An 18,279-nucleotide genomic window follows, 5' to 3' on the forward strand; every position below is an offset into this window, starting at 1 on the left:
TTTGGAAGCTGATGCCAAACCAGTTTGCGATCCTCAACGACGTTTGAATCCAAATATGAAAGAAGTGGTAAGAAAAGAAATACTCAAGCTTCTGGAGGCAGGTATAATTTATCCCGTTGCTGATAGTCATTGGGTAAGTCTTGTCCATTGTGTCCCTAAGAAGGGAGGTATTAATGTTGTCCCTAATGATAAAGATGAATTGATTCCGCAGAGAATTATCATAGGTTATAGGATGGTAATTGATTTCCGCAAATTAAATAAGGCTACTAAGAAAGATCATTACCCCTTACCTTTTATTGATCAAATGCTAGAAAGACTATGCAAACATACACATTATTGCTTTCTAGATGGTTACTCTGGTTTTTCTCAAATACCTATGTCGGCTAAAGATCAATCAAAGACTACTTTTACATGCCCTTTTGGTACTTTTGCTTATAGATGTATGCCTTTTGGTTTATGTAATGCACCTGCTACCTTTCAAAGATGCATGATGGCTATATTCTCTGACTTTTGTGAGAAAATTTGTGAGGTTTTCATGGATGATTTTTCCGTCTATGGTTCCTCTTTTGATGATTGCTTAAGCAATCTTGATCGAGTTTTGCAGATATGTGAAGAAACTAATCTTGTCTTGAATTGGGAAAAGTGCCACTTTATGGTTAATGAAGGTATTGTCTTGGGGCACAAAGTTTCTGAACAAGGTATTGAAGTTGATAAAGCCAAGGTTGATGCTATTGAAAAGATGCCATGTCCCAAGGACATCAAAGGTATAAGAAGTTTCCTTGGTCACGCCGGATTTTATAGGAGGTTCATTAAGGACTTCTCAAAAAATTCTCGGCCTCTGACTAATTTATTACAAAAAGATGTACCATTTGTCTTTGATGATGATTGTGTAGAAGCATTTGAAATACTTAAGAAAGCATTAGTCTCTACACCTGTTATCCAGCCACCTGATTGGAATTTACCCTTTGAAATTATGTGTGATGCTAGTGATTATGGTGTAGGTGTTGTTCTAGGGCAAAGACTTGATAAGAAATTGAATGTTGTCCATTATGCTAGTAAGACTCTAGACAATGCTCAAAGAAATTATGCTACTACCGAAAAGGAACTTTTAGCAGTTGTATTTGCGTGTGATAAATTCAGACCCTATATTGTTGATTCTAGAGTAACTATTCATACAGACCATGCTGCTATTAAATATCTTATGGAAAAGAAAGATGCAAAACCTAGACTCATTAGATGGGTTCTCTTGCTTCAAGAATTTGATTTACATATTGTTGATAGAAAGGGAGCTGAGAACCCCATTGCAGACAACTTGTCTAGGCTAGAGAATGTTCTTGATGACCCACTACCTATTGATGATAGTTTTCCTGATGAGCAACTAAATGTCATAAGTACTTCTCGTAGCACTCCATGGTATGCTGATTATGCTAATTATATTGTTGCCAAATTTATACCGCCTAGCTTCACATACCAACAAAAGAAAAAGTTTTCCTATGACTTGCGACATTACTTTTGGGATGACCCACATCTTTATAAAAAAGGAGTAGATGGTGTTATTAGACATTGTGTACCTGAGCATGAACAGGAATAGATCCTACGCAAGTGTCACTACGAAGCTTATGGAGGACATCACGCTGGAGATAGAACTGCACATAAGGTATTGCAATCCGGTTTTTATTGGCCTACTCTCTTCAAGGATGCCCGTAAGTTTGTTTTGTCTTGCGATGAATGTCAAAGAGTTGGTAATATCAGTAGACGTCAAGAAATGCCTATGAATTATTCACTTGTTATTGAGCCATTTGATGTTTGGGGCTTTGATTATATGGGACCTTTTCCTGCCTCTAATGGTTACACTCATATTCTAGTTGCTGTTGATTACGTTACTAAGTGGGTAGAAGCTATTCCAACTAGTAGTGTTGATCATAACACTTCTATTAAAATGCTTAAGGAAGTAATTTTTCCAAGGTTTGGAGTCCCTAGATACTTAATGACTGATGGTGGTTCACACTTTATTCATGGTGCTTTCCGTAAGATGCTTGCTAACTACGACGTTAATCATAGGATTGCATCTCCATATCACCCACAGTCTAGTGGTCAGGTAGAATTGAGCAATAGAGAGCTCAAATTTATTTTGCAAAAGACTGTCAATAGGTCTAGAAAGAATTGGTCCAAGAAACTTGATGATGCATTATGGGCCTATAGAACTGCTTATAAAAATCATATGGGTATGTCTCCGTACAAAATGGTCTATGGAAAAGCTTGTCACTTACCTCTCAAACTAGAACATAAGGCATATTGGGCTATTAAAGAGCTCAACTATGATTTCAAACTTGCTGGTGAGAAGAGGTTATTTGATATTAGCTCACTTGATGAATGGAGAGCCCAAGCTTATGAAAATGCCAAGTTGTTTAAAGAAAAAGTTAAAAGATGGCATGACAAAAGGATACAAAAGCGTGAGTTTAATGTCGGTGATTATGTATTGCTATACAACTCTCGTTTAAGATTTTTTGCAGGAAAACTTCTCTCTAAATGGGAAGGTCCCTGCGTTATCGAGGAGGTCTATCGTTCCGGTGCCATAAAAATCAACAACTTCGCAGGCACAAATCCGAAGGTGGTAAACGGTCAAAGGATCAAACACTATATCTCAGGTAATCCTATAAATGTTGAAACTAATATTATTGAAACCGTGACCCCGGAGGAGTACACAAAGGACACTTTCCAGAACGTTCCAGACTTCGAAAAGGAATAGGTATGTGGTACGGTAAGTAAACCGACTCCAAAACAATTTTTAAGGCAATATTTCTCCGTTTTGGAATATTTAAAAAATAGAAAAATAAATAGCAGTCCGAGGAGGACACGAGGCCTCCACGAGGGTGGAGGGCGTGCCCTACCCCCCTGGGCGCGCCCCCTACCTCGTGAGCACCTCGTGTGCCCTCCGGACTCCGTTTCCTTGCACGATACATATTTTGGTCGGTAAAAATTCACTATATATACTCCCGAAGGTTTTAACCACCGTATCACGCAAATATCTTCTGTTTTCGTTTCGAGCTGTTGCTGTTGCAGATTAAAGCAAGATGTCATCTCAAGATTCGCAGGGAGAAAGCTATGTGGCTGATTTCCTTGCAGACCCTAAGGTCTACGGAGACTTGGACCATAATGGTTGGACCACAGAAGAAGAAGAAGACTATGAGCCTAAGGAGAAGGAGGAAACAAGCTCAGACGAAGATGAAGTTCCGCTACCTCGACCAGGGGATATGCATGTGGAGTTTAAAAAGTCAAGTCTACCTGATAGAGCAAAGAAGCCAAAGATCGAGTTTATCCCTTTTTGTCTCTTGCAGGAAAATAAGCAAGAACTATGCAAAAGAGTATTAAGTCTTGAGCGGGAGATCGAAGACCTAAAAGAACAGAACATTATACTCAAGCGTAAATTGAGGAAGAAGCCATCGACAATACCTTCACCGCCAACGACAAAGAAGGAGACATAATCACATGGGTATGGGCACTCCCCTTGGCAACTGCCAAGCTTGGGGGAGGTGCCCTGGTATCGTATCACCATCACAACTCCTATCTTTACCGTTTTTCTTAGTTCGATCCTATTATTAGTATTTTGATTTAGTAGAATAAAGTCATGGCATGATCTAGTTTTGAGTTTTGCTTTATGATCCTTCTTTGTAATCGAGTCTGTGAGCTATATAATAAAGATTAGTGTTGAGTCAAGGGCTTGAGTATTTTGCCATGATCTTGGGTGATTAGAAGAAAAAGAATAAAAAGAATCAAGAGTTCATATTGATCTTATTGAAAGTAATGACTTCACATAGAAAGAATCTAGCTTTGGTCATCGTTGCAATTAATAGGAAGTAATAAGGAAAGAGAGGTTTCACATATAGATATATTATCATTGACATCTTTTATGATTGGGAGCACTCATTAAAATATGACATGCTAAAGAGTTGATGTTGGACAAGGAAAACAACATAATGAGTTATGTTTTCTTACATTCGAGATAAAATATGTTGTCATGGATCCTCTACCGTGTTGAGCTTGCCTTTCCCCCTCATGCTAGCAAAATTCATAGCACCAAGTAGATGTTGGAAATATGCCCTAGAGGCAATAATAAAAGGATTATTATTATATGTCCTTGTTCATGATAATTGTCTTTTATTCATGCTATAATTGTATTATCCGGAAATCATAATACACGTGTGAATACTTAGACCACAACATGTCCCTAGTGAGCCACTAGTTGACTAGCTCGTTGATCAACAGATAGTCATGGTTTCCTGACTATGGACATTGGATATCATTGATAACGGGATCACATCATTAGGAGAATGATGTGATGGACAAGACCCAATCCTAAGCATAGCACAAGATCGTGTAGTTCGTTTTGCTAGAGCTTTTCCAATGTCAAGTATCTTTTCCTTAGACCATGAGATCGTGTAACTTCCGGATACCGTAGGAGTGCTTTGGGTGTACCAAACGTCACAATGTAACTGGGTGACTATAAAGGTGCACTACAGGTATCTCCGAAAGTGTCTGTGAGACTGGGATTTGTCACTCCGTATGACGGAGAGGTATCTCTGGGCCCACTCGGTAATGCATCATCATAATGAGCTCAAAGTGACCAAGTGTCTGGTCAAGGGATCATGCATTACGGTACGAGTAAAGTGACTTACCGGTAACGAGATTGAACAAGGTATTGGGATACCGACGATCGAATCTCGGGCAAGTAATGTACCGATTGACAAAGGGAATTGTATACGAGGTTGCTTAAATCCTCGACATCGTGGTTCATCCGATGAGATCATCGAGGAGCATGTGGGAGCCAACATGGGTATCCAGATCCCGTTGTTGGTTATTGACCGGAGAGCCGTCTCAGTCATGTCTACATGTCTCCCGAACCCGTAGGGTCTACACACTTAAGGTTCGGTGACACTAGGGTTGTATGAATATGAGTATGCAGCAAACCGAAAGTTGTTCGGAGTCCCGGATGAGATCCCGGACATCACGAGGAGTTCCGAAATGGTCCAGAGGTAAAGAATTATATATAGGAAGTGCAGTTTCGGCCATCGGGAGAGTTTCGGGGGTCACCGGTATTGTACCGGGACCACTGGAAGGGTCCCGGGGGTCCACCGGGTGGGGCCACCTATCCTGGAGGGCCCTATGGGCTGAAGTTGGAGGGGAACCAGCCCCTAGTGGGCTGGTGCGCCCCCCTTGGGCCCCCTCTGCGCCTAGGGTTGGAAACCCTAGGGTGGGGGGCGCCTCCACTTGCCTTGGGGGGCACTCCACCCCCCTGGCCGCCGCCCCCTTGGGAGATCTCATCTCCAGGGCCGGTGCCCCCCCCCCCAGGGGGCCTATATAAAGGAGGGGGGAGGGAGGGCAGCCACACCCTGAAGTCTTGGCGCCTCCCTCTCCCCTGCTACACCTCTCCCTCTCGTAGAAGCTCGGGCGAAGCTCTGCCGGAACCCTGCTGCATCCACCACCACGCCGTCGTGCTGCTGGATCTTCATCAACCTCTCCTTCCCCCTTGCTGGATCAAGAAGGAGAAGATGTCACGCTGACCGTACATGTGTTAAACGCGGAGGTGCCATCCGTTCAGCGCTAGGATCTCCGGTGATTTGGATCACGACGAGAACGACCCCTCAACCCCGTTCTCTTGAACGCTTCCGCACACGATCTACAAGGTTATGTAGATGCATCTCTCTCTCGTTTCTAGATGAACTAATAGATTGATCTTGGTGAACGTAGGAAAAATTTTATTTTATGCAACGTTCCCCGACAGTGGCATCATGAGCTAGGTCTATGCGTAGTTCTCTATTGCACGAGTAGAACACAAATCTGTTGTGGGTGTAGATCTTGTCAACTTGCTTGCCACTACTAGTCTTATTTTGCTTCAGCGGTATTGTGGGATGAAGTGGCCTGGACCGACCTTACACGTACGCTTACGTGAGACAGGTTCCACCGACTGACATGCACTAGTTGCATAAGGTGGCTAGCGGGTGTCTATCTCTCCCACTTTAGTTGGAGCGGATTCGATGAAAAGGGTCCTTATGAAGGGTAAATAGAAGTTGACAAAAATCATGTTGTGGTTATTCGTAGGTAAGAAAACGTTCTTGCTAGAACCCAATTGCAGCAACGTAAAAGATGCAACAACAATTAGAGGACGTCTAACTTGTTTTTGCAGCAATTGCTATGTGATGTGATATGGCCAAAAGTTGTGATGAATGATGAATGATATATTGTGATGTATAAGATCTTGTTCTTGTAATAGGAATCATGACTTGCATGTCGATGAGTATGACAACCAGCAGGAGCCATAGGAGTTCTCTTAATTATTGTATGACCTGTGTGTCAATGATTTAACGCCATGTAATTACTTTACTTTATTGCTAAACCGTTAGCCATAGTAGTAGAAGTAATAGTTGGCGAGCAACTTCATGGAGACACGATGATGGAGATCATGGTGTCATGCCGGTGACGAAGATGATCATGGAGCCCCGAAGATGGAGATCAAAGGAGCTATATGATATTGGCCATATCATGTCACTACTATATAATTGCATGTGATGTTTATTATGTTTATGCATCTTGTTTACTTAGAATGACGGTAGTAAATAAGATGATCCCTTATAATAATTTCAAGAAAGTGTTCCCCCTAACTGTGTGCCGTTGCTAAAGTTCATCGTTTCGAAGCACCACGTGATGATCGGGTGTGATAGATCCTTACGTTCACATACAACGGGTGTAAAACAGTTTTACACATGCAAAAACACTTAGGGTTAACTTGGCGAGCCTAGCATGTACAGACATGGCCTCGGAACACAGAGACCAAAAGGTCGAGCATGAGTCATATGGAAGATACGATCAACATGGAGATGTTCACCGATGATGACTAGTCCGTCTCACGTGATGATCGGACACGGCCTAGTCGACTCGGATCATGTAACACTTAGATGACTAGAGGGATGTCTAATCTGAGTGGGAGTTCATTAAATAATTTGATTAGATGAACTAAATTATCATGAACTTAGTCTAAAATCTTTGCAAAATATGTCTTGTAGATCAAATGGCCAACGCTCATGTCAACATGAACTTCAACGCATTCCTAGAGAAAACCAAGCTAAAAGATGATGGCAGCAACTATTCGGACTGGGTCCAGAACCTGAGGATCATCCTCATAGCTGCCAAGAAAGCATATGTCCTAGAAGGACCGCTAGGTGAAGCACCCATCCCAGAGAACCAAGACGTTATGAACGCTTGGTAGTCACGTGCTGATGATTACTCCCTCGTTCAGTGCGGCATGCTTTACAGCTTAGAACCGGGGCTCCAAAAGCGTTTTGAGCAACACGGAGCATATGAGATGTTCGAGGAGCTGAAATTGGTTTTCCAAGCTCATGCTCGGGTCGAGAGATATGAAGTCTCCGACAAGTTCTATAGTTGTAAGATGGAGGAAAACAGTTCTGTCAGTGAGCACATACTCAAAATGTCTGGGTTGCACAACCGCCTGTCCCAGCTGGACATTAACCTCCCGGACAAGGCGGTCATTGACAGAATCCTTCAGTCGCTCCCACCGAGCTACAAGAGTTTTGTGATGAACTACAATATGCAGGGGATGGTGAAAACTATTCCTGAAGTATTTTCAATGCTGAAGTCAGCAGAGGTAGAATCAAGAAAGAACATCAAGTGTTGATGGTCAATAAAACCACCAAGTTCAAGAAGGGCAAGGGTAAGAAGAACTTCAAGAAGGACGGCAAAGATGTTGCCGCGCCCCGTAAGCCAGTTGCCGGGAAGAAGTCAAGGAATGGACAAGCCTGAGACTGAGTGCTTTTATTGCAAAGGGAAGGGTCATTGGAAGCGGAACCGCCCCAAATACTTAGCGGACAAGAAGGCCGGCAACACTAAAGGTATATTTGATATACATGTAATTGATGTGTACCTTTCCAGTACTCGTAGTAACTCCTGGGTATTTGATACCGGTGCCATTGCTCATATTTGTAACTCACAGCAGGAGCTGCGGAATAAGCGAAGACTGGCGAAGGACGAGGTGACGATGCGCGTTAGGAATGGTTCCAAGGTCGATGTGATCGCCATCGGCACGCTACCTCTACATTTACCTACGGGATTAGTTTTAAACCTCAATAATTGTTATTTAGTGCCAAGTTTGAGCATGAACATTGTATCTGGATCTTGTTTAATGCGAGATGGCTACTCATTTAAATCCGAGAATAATGGTTGTTCTATTTATATGAGAGATATGTTTTATGGTCATGCCCCGATGGTCAATGGTTTATTCTTAATGAATCTCGAACATAATGTTACACATATTCATAGTGTGAATACCAAAAGATGTAAAGTTGATAACGATAGTCCCACATACTTGTGGCACTGCCGCCTTGGTCACATTGGTGTCAAGCGCATGAAGAAGCTCCATGCTGATGGACTTTTACAGTCTCTCGATTATGAATCATTTGACACATGCGAACCATGCCTCATGGGCAAAATGACCAAGACTCCGTTCTCCGGAACAATGGAGCGAGCAACCAACTTATTGGAAATCATACATACTGACGTGTGCGGTCCAATGAGCGTTGAAGCTCGCGGAGGATATCGTTATGTTCTCACTCTCACTGATGACTTGAGTAGATATGGGTATGTCTACTTGATGAAACACAAGTCTGAGACCTTTGAAAAGTTCAAGGAATTTTAGAATGAAGTAGAGAATCAACGTGACCGAAAGATAAAATTCTTACGATCAGATCATGGAGGAGAATATTTAAGTCATGAATTTGGTACACACTTAAGAAAATGTGGAATCGTTTCACAACTCACACCACCTGGAACACCTCAGCGTAACGGTGTGTCCGAACGTCGTAATCGCACTCTATTGGATATGGTGCGATCTATGATGTCTCTTACCGATTTACCGCTATCATTTTGGGGATACACTCTAGAGACAGCTACATTCAATTTAAATAGGGCACCGTCTAAATCCGTTGAGACGACACCGTATGAATTATGGTTTGGAAAGAAACCTAAGCTGTCGTTTCTAAAAGTTTGGGGATGCGATGCTTATGTCAAGAAACTTCAACCTGAGAAGCTTGAACCCAAGTCGGAAAAATGCGTCTTCATAGGATACCCTAAGGAAACCATTGGGTACACCTTCTACCTTAGATCTGAAGGCAAGATCTTTGTTGCCAAGAACGGATCCTTTCTGGAAAAAGAGTTTCTCTCGAAAGGAGTAAGTGGGAGGAAAGTAGAACTCGATGAAGTACTACCTCTTGAACCAGTAAGTAGTGCAGCTCAGGAAAATGTTCCTGTGGTGCCTACACCGACTGGAGAGGAAATTAATGATGATGATCAAGGTACTTCGGATCAAGTTGCTACTGAACTTCGTAGGTCCACAAGGACACGTTCCACACCAGAGTGGTATGGCAACCCTGTCCTGGAAATCATGTTGTTAGACAATGGTGAACCTTCGAACTATGAAGAAGCGATGGCGGGCCCAGATTCCAACAAATGGCTTGAAGCCATGCAATCCGAGATAGAATCCATGTATGAAAACAAAGTATGGACTTTGACAGACTTGCCCGATGATCGGCGAGCGATTGAAAACAAATGAATCTTTAAGAAGAAGACGGATGCGGATGGTAATATTACCATCTATAAAGCTCGACTTGTCGCTAAGGGTTATCGGCAAGTTCAAGGGGTTGACTACGATGAGACTTTCTCTCCCGTAGCGAAGTTGAAGTCCGTCTAAATCATGTTAGCAATTGCCGCATACTATGATTATGAGATATGGCAGATGGACGTCAAAACGGCATTCCTTAAACGGCTATCTTAAGGAAGAACTGTATATGATGCAGGCGGAGGGTTTTGTCGATCCTAAGAATGCTAACAAGGTATGCAAGCTCCAGCGATCCATTTATGGGCTGGTGCAAGCATCTCGGAGTTGGAACATTCGCTTTGATGAGATGATCAAAGCGTTTGGGTTTATGCAGACTTATGGAGAAGCCTGCGTTTACAAGAAAGTGAGTGGGAGCTCTGTAGCATTTCTCATATTATATGTAGATGACATACTTTTGATGGGAAATGATATAGAACTTTTGGACAGCATTAAGGCCTACTTGAATAAGTGTTTTTCAATGAAGGACCTTGGAGAAGCTGCTTACATATTAGGCATCAAGATCTATAGGGATAGATCGAGACGCCTCATAGGTCTTTCACAAAGCACATACCTTGATAAGATTTTGAAGAAGTTCAAAATGGATCAGTCCAAGAAAGGGTTCTTGCCTGTATTGCAAGGTGTGAGATTGAGCTCGGCTCAATGCCCGACCACGGCAAAAGATAAAGAAGAGATGAGTGTCATCCCCTATGCCTCAGCCATAGGATCTATTATGTATGCCATGTTGTGTACCAGACCTGATGTAAACCTTGCCGTAAGTTTGGTAGGAAGGTACCAAAGTAATCCTGGCAAGGAACACTGGACAGCGGTCAAGAATATCCTGAAGTACCTGAAAAGGACAAAGGGCATGTTTCTCGTTTATGGAGGTGATGAAGAGTTCGTCGTAAAGGGTTACGTCGATGCTAGCTTTGACACAGATCTAGATGACTGTAAGTCACAAACCGGATATGTGTATATGTTGAATCATGGAGCAGTAAGCTGGTGCAGTTGCAAGCAGAGCGTCGTGGCGGGATCTACATGTGAAGCGGAGTACATGGCCGCCTCGGAGGCAGCACATGAAGCAATATGGATGAAGGAGTTCATCACCGACCTAGGAGTCATACCCAATGCGTCGGGGCCAATCACTCTCTTCTGTGACAACACTGGAGCTATTGCCCTTGCCAAGGAGCCCAGGTTTCACAAGAAGACCAGGCACATCATGCGTCATTTCAACTCCATCCGTGAAAATGTTCAAGATGGAGACATAGATATTTGCAAAGTACATACGAATCTGAATGTCGCAGATCCATTGACTAAACCTCTTCCGCGAGCAAAACATGATCAACACCAGAACTCTATCGGTGTTTGATTCATCACAATGTAACTAGATTATTGACTCTAGTGCAAGTGGGAGACTGTTGGAAATATGCCCTAGAGGCAATAATAAAAGGATTACTATTATATTTCCTTGTTCATGATAATTGTCTTTTATTCATGCTATAATTGTATTATCCGGAAATCGTAATACACGTGTGGATACTTAGACCACAACATGTCCCTAGTGAGCCTCTAGTTGACTAGCTCGTTGATCAATAGATAGTCATGGTTTCCTGACTATGGACATTGGATGTCATTGATAACGGGATCACATCATTAGGAGAATGATGTGATGGACAAGACCCAATCCTAAGCATAGCACAAGATCGTGTAGTTCGTTTTGCTAGAACTTTTCCAATGTCAAGTATCTTTTCCTTAGACCATGAGATCGTGTAACTTCCGGATACCATAGGAGTGCTTTGGGTGTACCAAATGTCACAATGTAACTGGGTGACTATAAAGGTGCACTACAGGTATCTCCGAAAGTGTCTGTTGGGTTGACACGGATCGAGACTGGGATTTGTCACTCCGTATGACGGAGAGGTATCTCTGGGCCCACTCGGTAATGCATCATCATAATGAGCTCAAAGTGACCAAGTATCTGGTCACGGGATCATGCATTACGGTACGAGTAAAGTGACTTACCGGTAACGAGACTGAACGAGGTATTGGGATACCGACGATCGAATCTCGGGCAAGTAACGTACCGATTGACAAAGGGAATTGTATACGGGGTTGCTTAAATCCTCGACATCGTGGTTCATCCGATGAGATCATCAAGGAGCATGTGGGAGCCAACATGGGTATCCATATCCCGTTGTTGGTTATTGACCGGAGAGCCGTCTCGGTCATGTCTACATGTCTCCCGAACCCGTAGGGTCTACACACTTAAGGTTCGGTGACGCTAGGGTTGTATGAATATGAGTATGAAGCAAACCGAAAGTTGTTCGGAGTCTCGGATGAGATCCCGGATGTCACAAGGAGTTCCGGAATGGTCCGGAGGTAAAGAATTATATATAGGAAGTGCAGTTTCGGCCATCGGGAGAGTTTCGGGGGTCACCGGTATTGTACCGGGACCACCGGAAGGGTCCCGGGGGTCCACCGGGTGGGGCCACCTATCCCGGAGGGCCCCATGGGCTGAAGTGGGAGGGGAACCAGCCCCTAGTGGGCTGGTGCGTCCCCCTTGGGCCCTCCTGCACCTAGGGTTAGAAACCCTAGGGTGGAGGGCGCCTCCACTTGCCTTGGGGGGCACTCCACCCCCCTGGCCGCCGCCCCCTTGGGAGATCTCATCTCCAGGGCCGGCGCCCCCCCAGGGGGCCTATATATAGGAGGGGGAGGGAGGGCATCCGCACCCTGAAGTCTTGGCGCCTCCCTCTCCCCTGCTACACCTCTCCCTCTCGCAGAAGCTCGGCGAAGCTCTGCCGGAACCCTGCTGCATCCACCACTACGCCGTCGTGCTGCTGGATCTTCATCAACCTCTCCTTCCCCCTTGCTGGATCAAGAAGGAGGAGACGTCACGCTAACCATACGTGTGTTAAACGCGGAGGTGCCGTCTGTTCGGCGCTAGGATCTCCGGTGATTTGGATCACGACGAGAACGACTCCCTCAACCCCATTCTCTTGAACGCTTCCGCACGCGATCTACAAGGGTATGTAGATGCATCTCTCTCTCTCTCTCTCTCGTTGCTAGATGAACTCATAGATTTATCTTGGTGAACATTGGAAATTTTTTATTTTATGCAACGTTCCCCAACAGTAGAAATACTACTTGTGCTTCCAAACACCCTTAAACCAGTTTTGTTATGAGAGTCCACCATATCTACCTATGGATTGAGTAAGATCCTTCAAGTAAGTTGTCATCGGTGCAAGCAATAAAAATTGCTCTCTAAATATGCATGACTTATTAATGTAGAGAAATAAGCTTTGTACGAACTTGTTGTGGAGGCAATAAAAGCAACGGACTGCATAATAAAGGTTCACATGCAAGGGGCAATATAAAGTGACGTTCTTTTGCATTAAGATTTTGTGCATCAACCCTAAACGCGCATGACAACCTCTGCTTCCCTCTGCGAAGGGCCTATATTTTATTATTACCCTCTACCTTACAAGAGTCACGGTGATCCTCACCTTTTGTTTTTCTTTTTATCCTTTGGCAAGCTCAGCATGTTGGAAAGAGTATGATACATATCTAATTGGATGTGGGGGATCATGAATTATTATTGTTGACATTACCCTTGAGGTAAAAGGTTGTGGGGTAAAACTATAAGCCCCTATCTTTCTCTGTGTTCGATTAAAACTCCGTAACCACAAGTATCGCGTGAGTGCTAGCAATTATGAAGGACTAAATGATAGTTGAGTATGTGGACTTGATTTTAAGCTCTGACATAGACTCTTTCCGATGTTATGATAAATTGCAATTGCTTCAATGACTGAGATTATAATTGTTAGTGCCCAATAATGTTTCTGATTCATGCTTTGGCTTTGTGAATGGGTCATTACTTGAACATGAGTAATCATATGACAAAATCTATTTATGTTGCTGTTATGAAATAATCATGATGCCTTCATGTCCGTATTTTGTTTTTATCGACGCCTCTACCTCTAAACATGAGGACATATTTATTGTTATCGGCTTTTCGCTTGAGGACAAGCGAGGTCTAAGCTTGGGGGAGTTGATACGTCCATTTTGCATCATGCTTTTATGATAATATTTATTGCATTATAGGCTGTTATTTCACGTTATGTCACGATACTTATGGCTATTCTCTCTTATTTTACAAGGTTTACATGAAGAAGGAGAATGCCGGAAGCTGGAATTCGGGGCTGGAAAAGGAGCAAATATTGGAGGCCTATTCTATGCAACTCCAAAAGTCCTGAAACTCTACGGAATACCTTGAAATAAATAAAGAAAAATCATCGCCAAAGATGAAGGCTAGGGGTCCCACACCCTGCTCACGAGGGTGGGGGCGCCCCCCCCCCTGGGCGTGCCCCCCTACCTCGTGGGCCCCCTGGTGGCTCTCCGACGCCCATCTTCTCCTATATGAAGTCTTTCGATGAGAAAAAAATAAAAGAGAACCTTTCGGGACGAGACTTCGCCGCCACGAGGCGGAACCTTGGCGGAACCAATCTAGGGCTCCGGCAGAGCTGTTCTGCCGGGGACACTTCCCTCCGGGAGGGGGAAATCATCACCATCGTCATCACCAACGTTCCTCTCATGGGGAGAGGGCAATCTCCATCAACATCTTCACCAGCACCATCTCATCTCCAAACCCTAGTTCATCTCTTGTATCCAATTCTTGTCTCCAAGTCCGGGATTGGTGCTAGTAAGTTACTAGTAGTGTTGATTACTCCTTGTAGTTGATGCTAGTTGGTTTATTTGGTGGAAGATCATATGTTCAGATCCTTTATGCACAATATTACCCCTATGATTATGAACATGAATATGCTTTGTGAGTAGTTATGTTTGTTCCTGAGGACAAGGGAGAAGTCTTGCTATTAGTAGTCATGTGAATTTGGTATTCGTTTGATATTTTGATAAGATGTATGTTGTCTAACCTCTAGTGGTGTTATGTGAACGTCGACTACATAACACTTCACCATTATTTGTGCCTAGAGGAAGGCATTGGGAAGTAATAAGTAGATGATTGGTTGCTAGAGTGACAGAAGCTTAAACCCTAGTTTATGCGTTGCTTCGTAAGGGGCTGATTTGGATCCATATGTTTCATGCTATGGTTAGGTTTACCTTAATACTTTTGTTGTAGTTGCGGACGCTTGCAATAGAGGTTAATCATAAGTGGGATGCTTGTCCAAGTAAGGGCAGTACCCAAGCACCGGTCCACCCACATATCAAATTATCAAAGTACCGAACGCGAATCATATGAGCGTGATGAAAACTAGCTTGACGATATTCCCATGTGTCCTCGGGAGCGCTTTTCCTATTATAAGAGTTTGTCCAGGCTTGTCCTTTGATACAAAAAGGATTGGGCCACCTTGTTGCACTTCATTTACTTTTGTTACTTGTTGCTCATTACAACTTATCCTATCACAAAACTATCTGTTACCACTTATTTCAGTACTTGCAGAGAATACCTTGCTGAAAACCGCTTATCATTTCCTTTTGCTCCTCGTTAGGTTCGACACTCATACTTATCGAAAGGACTACGATAGATCCCCTATACTTGTGGGTCATCAATGCGCGTCGGGAATGGTTCCAAGGTCGATGTGATCGCCGTCGGCACGCTACCTCTACATTTACCTACGGGATTAGTTTTAAACCTCAATAATTGTTATTTAGTACCAGCTTTGAGCATGAACATTGTATCTGGATCTCGTTTAATATGAGATGGCTACTCATTTAAATCCGAGAATAATGGTTGTTCTATTTATATGAGAGATATGTTTTATGGTCATGCCCCGATGGTCAATGGTTTATTCTTAATGAATCTCGAACGTGATGTTACACATATTCATAGTGTGAATACCAAAAGATGTAAAATTGATAACGATAGTCCCACATACTTGTGGCACTGCCGCCTTGGTCACATTGGTGTCAAGCGCATGAAGAAGCTCCATGCTGATGGACTTTTAGAGTCTCTCGATTATGAATCATTTGACACATGTGAACCATGCCTCATGGGCAAAATGACCAAGACTCCGTTCTCCAGAACAATGGAGCGAGCAACCAACTTATTAGAAATCATACATACTGATGTGTGCGGTCCGATGAGCGTTGAGGCTCGTGGAGGATATCGTTATGTTCTCACTCTCACTGACGACTTGAGTATATATGGGTATGTCTACTTGATGAAACACAAGTCTGAGACCTTTAAAAAGTTCAAGGAATTTCAAAATGAGGTAGAGAATCAACGTGACCGAAAGATAAAGTTCTTACGATCAGATCGTGGAGGAGAATATTTAAGTCACGAATTTGGTACGCACTTAAAGAAATGTGGAATCGTTTCACAACTCACGCCGCCTGGAACACCTCAGTGTAACGGTGTGTCCGAACGTCGTAATCGCACTTTATTGGATATGGTGCGATCTATGATGTCTCTTACCGATTTACCGCTATCTTTTTGGGGATACGCTCTAGAGACAGCTACATTCACTTTAAATAGGGCACCGTCTAAATCCGTTGAGACGACGCCGTATGAATTATGGTTTGGGAAGAAACCTAAGCTGTCGTTTCTAAAAGTTTGGGGATGCGATGCTTATGTAAAGAAACTTCAACCTCAAAAGCTCGAACCCAAGTCGGAAAAATGCGTCTTCATAGGATACCCTAAGGAAACCATTGGGTATACCTTCTACCTCAGATCCGAAAGCAAGATCTTTGTTGCCAAGAACGGGTCCTTTCTGGAGAAAGAGTTTCTCTCGAGAGAAGTAAGTGAGAGGAAAGTGGAACTTGATGAAGTACTACCTCTTGAACCGGTAAGTAGCGCAGCTCAGGAAGATGTTCCTGTGGTGCTGAAAGTGCAACTATCCCTAGGTGGTTTTGGTAATTCATAACAACATATAGCTCATTGAGCTAATGCTATTCCAAGACATATATTTCAGGAAAGCTCAATGAATGGCATGGCATGGATGATGAAAGTGGATCCCTCAAAATACTAAGGACAAAGGATTGGCTCAAGCTCAAAGGCTCAAGACTCTTCATTTTATATTTTAGTGATCCAAGATCATATTGAGTCTATAGGAAAAGCCAATACTATCAAGGAGGGATGAGGTGTTGCTTAATGAGCCTCTTGCTTCATGTGCTTTGTGATATGCTCCAAAACCCTCAGCTACTTTCCCACATCCACAAATAACCTAAACCCAAAGCCAAAATCGGTCACACCGATTCTTCCAATCCGGCGCCACCGATTCCAAAAGTCATAGCAACTGCCACAAACCCTAAGCAAATCGGTCCTACCGATAGGGATCTCGGTCTCACCGAGATGGGATTGTAATCTCTGTGTTTCCCTTCATAACGTTTCGGTCTAACCGAAGTGAGCGATCGGTCCCATCGAGATTGCAATGTAAACTCTCTGTTTTCCTTTTGTAACATTTCGGTCTCACCGAAAAGAGCAAATTGGTCCCACCGAGTTTACCTGACCAACTCTCTGGAAAGCTTATTACCAAAATCGGTCTTACCGAGTTTGTGTAATCGGTCTTACCGAGATTAGTTATGCCCTAACCCTAACCGAGTCGGTCTCACCGAGTTGCATATCAGTCCCACCGAAAATCACTAACAGTCACTAGGTTTACTAAATCGGTCCGACCGAGTCTGTTGAATCGGTCCCACCAATTTGGTAAATTGTGGGTAACGGTTAGATTTTGTGTGGAGGCTATATATACCCCTCCACCTCCTCTTCATTCGTGGAGAGAGCCATCAGACTAAACCTACACTTCCAACTTACCATTTTTTAGAGAGAACCACCTAATCATGTGTTGAGGCCAAGATATTCCATTCCTACCATATGAATCTTGATCTCTAGCCTTTCCAAGTTGCTTTCCACTCAAATCATCTTTCCACCAGATCCAAATCCTATGAGAGAGAGTTGAGTGTTGGGGAGACTATCATTTGAAGCACAAGAGCAAGGAGTTCATCATCAACGCACCATTTGTTACTTCTTGGAGAGTGGTGTCTCCTAGATTGTCTAGGTGTCACTTGGGAGCCTCCGACAAGATTGTGGAGTTGAACCAAGGAGTTTTTAAGGGCAAGGAGATCGCCTACTTTGTGAAGATCTACCGCTAGTGAGGCAAGTCCTTCGTGGGCGACGGCCATGGTGGGATAGACAAGGTTGCTACTTTGTGGACCCTTCGTGCGTGGAGCCCTCCGTGGACTTGCGCAGTCGTTACCCTTCGTGGGTTGAAGTCTCCATCAACGTGGATGTACGATAGCACCACCAATCGGAACCACGCCAAAAACATCCATGTCTCCAATTGCGTTTGAATCCTCCAAACCCTTCCATTTACTTTCTTGCAAGTTGCATGCTTTAATTTCCGCCGCTTATATACTCTTTGCATGCTTGCTTGAATTGTGTGATCATTGCTTGACTTGTCCTAAGATAGCTAAAATCTGCGAAACTCTAAAATTGGGAAAAGGTTAAGTTTTTAATTGGTCAAGTAGTCTAATCACCCCCCCCCCCTCTAGACTTACTTCAAGGTCCTACAAGTGGTATCAGAGCTTTGGTCTCCATTTGCTTTGATTTCCATAGCTTTTGGTGGTCATAGCCTTGGTTTAACAACCTAGGAGAGTATGGC

The sequence above is a fragment of the Triticum aestivum genome, chromosome 6B (genome assembly GCF_018294505.1).
Source record: "Triticum aestivum cultivar Chinese Spring chromosome 6B, IWGSC CS RefSeq v2.1, whole genome shotgun sequence".
Classification (NCBI taxonomy): Eukaryota; Viridiplantae; Streptophyta; class Magnoliopsida; order Poales; family Poaceae; genus Triticum; species Triticum aestivum.